Raw genomic sequence first — 5476 nt, 5'->3', positions numbered from 1 at the left:
CTCTTGTATCTATGTAGTCTTTAGAAAACCAGCATTATGGGGTGTGGGTGGGGGCCTAAATGGACCTCCCAAAACTCTTCTCAACTTTTTCTCTATGTGGGTGCTTTATGTGGGGGGAAGGGGGTGTGTGTGCGATTCCTACACGAAAATTCCAAGCCAATAAAGCATTTATATAAGTGTAAGGCTGATAAATAGAAGAATCAAGCACAAAGAACAAGTTTTATTATCTAATTTTTAAATCCTTTGATCGCATTAAGTATATTAAACTCCATCAAGAAGTTTGGTGATGATTGGCTAGTCTACATTTGATCTATTTTATGTGATGTGATTAATCACATTGATTATTTAAAACTAGTGGATTAGCCCGTCTGTGACGGGTAAAATCTCTCTCTCGCTCTCTCTCTCTCCACGCGCTTTGGATCACAGGAAGAAAAAGCCATACAATGGCAAAAAAAAAAAATGAGAAACCCGAAAAATTTGTGAAGGATGAAGGGAGAAAATATGTCGTTAGATCAGTTGTGCTCAATCCGCAGATCATACAGTTCAGCATCTTCTTGGAGGACATCCCCCGTGCGACCGTCCCCATCAACGCAACCTTCGGGGAAAAATCACCCCTGTCGTTGCCGATTTCATCAGCGATGGCCTCTGTACGCTCTTCTGCGGTGTTTATGCTTGTGATGTTTGTGCTTACGTTTAGAAGACTTACCTTCACGATCGTCCATGTGCCTGTGCCTGTGCCTGTGCTTGTGCTTGTTGCCGGAGCTCCAGCTGTGCTTCTCCATCTTCACGACAATGTCTGTGCTGCTTTAAAGCGCCGTTTTCCTCATACTCCAAGCATCCATGATGGCTTCTTTTTTTCAGGAGCGATCCAGAGCTCCATGAGACACGGTGCACAACGAGACCGTATAGCGATGAACTCCCGACGGATGTGGAAAAAAAAATTTACGTCATTTTAATATCTTAAGTATCCTAACCTTTTAGAGGATAAGAAAACTCCATAAGATGCTATAAATTTCATCAAATAGTGCTAAGAAAGGTATGAAGATAAGCTTAAATCAAGCCAAGGCATATATACATATCATCCAAATTGTTGAGATATTAAGCTCAACAGTTCTATAGATATTGAGGACTCCCGTGTGGGTGATAGATTTCATACTTATGCCACTAGCATGGCTAGTGAGATTATGGGTGATATGTTGCCGGTCTATGTGATAGAGCCACTTTGGTGTATTAGAGATATAGCATAGTTATAGCACCAACTCATGTAGTCGAGTTCGCACTATGGACTAACCTTTATATATTATGGTATGAGAGTACTTTCCATTTACTATATACTCTTATCTCTTTATATTATGGTTGTAGACCAGAGAAAAAAAAATTCAGCCATCCATCTCTCTTGTGTGCTTGTCTACTGTTGTGTGTGTATGTGCACATGTTTATTTGCAAACAACGAGTTCAATCTCATCCTCTCCTGTTCATTCCTCTCATGCTATCAGAGTGTCATCTTGTGTGAAGAGATCAAGACATAAGCAAAGGAAGCGTTGCATGTGTAAGGGAAATTTCATCTCTTTCCCTCTGTATGTACATTTATTCTAGTCACTTGTTGTTGTGAGTGTTTGAGTAAGCAGAAGTACCACTAATAACCAGCTCATTACATGGGTAGGATTGATGAGACATGAAGCACAGTTATTTGGGTGCAGTAGGGGTGATTAAGAAGATCTAGGTAATGGGTCGTACCATGGACTAGGCTTGCGTCCACCATGGTCCCCCCATCCAGAGATCTACTTGGATGGCTATCTCGATGATGAAGCTTTATATGCGATATGTGTGCATAGGACAAACCCAGTTAGATTTGCAGGTGTTGTGCATGGGCAAGGGGGGAAAAAGGGGTGCCTATGGTCCTAATCACCTAGATCCTAAGCACCTAGAGACTTTGTTTTTTTCTTTTTCAACAAACTTCCACCTTATCATCATCATCTACTACTGAAACACCAATAGATGCAAGGGATTCCACAATACTCTTGATCTTCAATGCAGTCATTCATAGATACTCTTTTTCTCCACAGTATGAAGTTCATTCTTCAATTGTATCTTTCGTGCCTTGGTATTCGTTTCATAGAGTTTTACCAAGGTGTCCCATGCCTCCTTCAGGGACTTGGCATCTTGTATGTGCCCAATCATGGTGTCTTGTATACTGATAGAGAGCCAATACATAACTTTTCTAGCTCCTTAGTTCCAATCCTTGAACTCTTTCACATCTGCAGCAGTCGGATTGATCTCCGGTATCTCCGGTGCCTCTTCATGCTCACCTTCTATGTAGTCCCGGTAACCCTTTCCCATCAGGAAATTTGTCAACCTGAACCTCCAAGCATGGAAGTTGTTCTTGTCAAGCTTCTCAGCAACAATCTGGTTTATGCCATCATTTGACATCTTGCCAGACACACAAATTTACCAAAAAACAGCACTCTGGTTTGTCTTGCATAAACTGCTGTATTTTCTGCAGCGGTACTGTACTACACTCAAATATCACAACCAGTGACCTCAATGTGCATACATACACCCAATGGCAACTGTTGACCTCCTTGAGCACACACAATGTCTGCATAACCAATCTGTCTTCCTGTAGTTCTTAAAACAAAGTTCTGCATAGAATCAATAGAATCAATGACTTACCCACAGTGCTCGAAATTGCCTGCTTTTTGAAAAACGGAGGTCCTAACACGCCCGAAACGCATTTTCGGCCCAAAAAGTTTTGTCCATTGTCCTATAGCTTTACTCCCACCGCGAAGAAAGCTCCTCAATTAGAGATCATTTGCCGATGCCTCCCGTAGAGCTCCAAAACAAGGATGTAGTCGCCAACACAAATAGAGAAGAGTAGATGAAGCTCTTACCCTCGTACCGCTTCCTATGCTTCTCTTGCTTGCAGCTCAGCCCTTAGCATGAACCAATCTTTGATACCATGAAAAGATGCAAGGGAGAAGAGAGCTTGAGCTCTTGCAAGCACACACACACTCACAAAACCCTAAAAGAGAACACACAAGGTGAGAGACTGAAAATCTTCTTTTTCTTCACACAGCACTCACAACACACCATATACAAAGATAAGAGTACACACAATATGAAAAGGTACTCAACCAAATACATACTAGGGTTCTCTATAGTGTGAACCCAACTAAATGAGCTGGCGCTATAACTATGCCAGGTCGTCTCTAGAATGGCTGTCATAGAGCCTGTCATCCCACTCGCCGCATATCACCCATGATCTCACCAACCATGCCAGTGGTGTAAGTGTGGGGCCTATCCCCCAGGTGGGTCATCAGAGTCCACCGCCTCACTAGATGAGCTCGATATCTCAACATGAATGATATGGGATATGAGTGGATGATATGTGATGAAAATGGATGTAAATGTATAAGTGAAGAATGGATGTGAATGTATATGTGAAAGATTTGATGTGAATGAGCATGTGAAAGAATGGATATAGATGTGTATGTAAAAGAATGTGATGTGATGGAAAGAGATGTAATGTGTGTCATAAATATATGTGGATGTGAATGTGATAGATATGAATGAATGTGAATGTGATGGATATGAATGAATGTGAATCTGATGAATATGAATGAATGTGAATGTGATGGATATGAATGAATGTGAATATGATGGATATGAATGAATGTGATGTGATGGGATGTGAATCGGGATAGATGTGAATGAATGAGATGTGATGTTAGTGAATGTGATGTGGTCTGAATGGATGAGATGTGAATGAATGTGATGTGATGAGATGTGGATATGGGTAGATGCGAGTGGATGAGATCTGATGTGGATAAATGAGAAAAGATTTCTTTTCCCTGCTGTTGGTACCCGAGACAAAACCTAACCAAATTCTTAATTGGATCCCATCACTATAGTGGTTGGACGGTTAGCTAACCTACGGGACTGGGGTGGACTGATGGATCCCTAAATTGAGACTCAATTCTGTTATGGTACGATAGATGAAGTAAATCCTGGATAAAAATTGTTTTATGGAAAAGAATCAATGGCTGTGCCTCTCAATGAGGAAAAAAGTGTTGGTCTTTATGATCCAAGTGCAATCTTTTCCCTGATCTGACTATGGGTCAAATCAGTTCAGTTAGTTAAGGCTTTTTACTATGTTAGAGAAAAATTATCCTGGTGGAATCGCCCGTGCTTTCCGGGCAAGGGAAGTTTTTCCGAGCTCGATTTTGGAAGAACCGATGGATTAGTCTCTTGTCCGGATATCCGTGGGCGAGGCCCCGAGTGAGGGACCTTGCCCTGCATAAGAAGTGCTACTTTCGCTACTAGCACCCCTGAATTCGTTGCGTGATGGGGACAGGGATCTCTCAGCTGTGCTGGTATCAGAGCAAATTGGCTAATGTGGATCAACCGAGAAGCCAAAAATGTCAAAAATTTATGAAGTAGTAGTAAAAGGTTGTAATTGTGTGATAAAATTCATACAAATTGTTATTCAGACTGAAATTCATAAATTGGTAATTGGGTCTTCAGATGGAAGTACCGCAATTGCATGGAATCCCTGACTTTCTTGAGACCTAGACATGATGGTATTTACCTTATAGTTCCAAGGACCATGGCTACCTGTATATACCGAGGGTATAACTGCAACTCTTTATTGACGGTATATACGAGTAAATCTAAGACTTGAAATTATAAGCATAAATGCTATCCAGATGATGAATTTGAATGTGGTTGATATGACTTTTAAATTCTGGTTGAGAACTGATGAGTTGATTTGGATTCTAATTGAAAAATGATGATTCCTGAATTTTAGTTGAAATGTAATAAGCTGAGCAAAACCACAATGAGGATGAATGGGACGAGTCCTTGTGATGATGCTCATAACTGGAATGACGTTAATAACTTCAGCAAATCACTATGAGATTAGTGGATTGTGCTGACAGATTGCTGCTGTTAACACTTGACCCAGTGGATCAAGTTAAAGGATGTCAAATTAAAAATCTGTATAATTGAAAATTCCCTTGGAGGACTGTTCAGATAGAAATTTCGGTCTAATGGACCATTATTGTGATAAGGATTTGAATGTTATGATCTGAGTGAATTTTTATATGATGATGAGTTCTATATAAGGGATCTTTATCCCAGGATTCTGTTGGGTTCACCAGACTATAAGGAACCCTAGAATCAGTTGGATCTTAAGGGAAAGAGTTCTGGACATGTCAATGTGCAAAGAATGAAGTCTATGCAGACTAAAGGAATTGTGACAGGGCTGCCAAAATTTAAAGTTGAAGGTATGCAGAAAATATGTGAAGCATGCCAATTTGGAAAGCAAACAAAGCATGTATTTCCACGTGATAGAAATGTGAGCAGAAATGCACTAGATGTTGTGCATTCAAATGTATGGGGTCCTACTACAAAGACCATGTCTATGGGAGGCTGCAGGTATTATGTGACATTTATTGATGACCACACAAGGAAAGTG

This window comes from Cibotium barometz, chromosome 11 (assembly GCF_041138505.1).
Source record: "Cibotium barometz isolate CiBa-2024 chromosome 11, ASM4113850v1, whole genome shotgun sequence".
In the NCBI taxonomy this organism is placed as follows: Eukaryota; Viridiplantae; Streptophyta; class Polypodiopsida; order Cyatheales; family Cibotiaceae; genus Cibotium; species Cibotium barometz.
The sequence above is the reverse complement of the archived record's forward strand: the minus strand, read 5'-3'. Positions refer to the sequence as shown.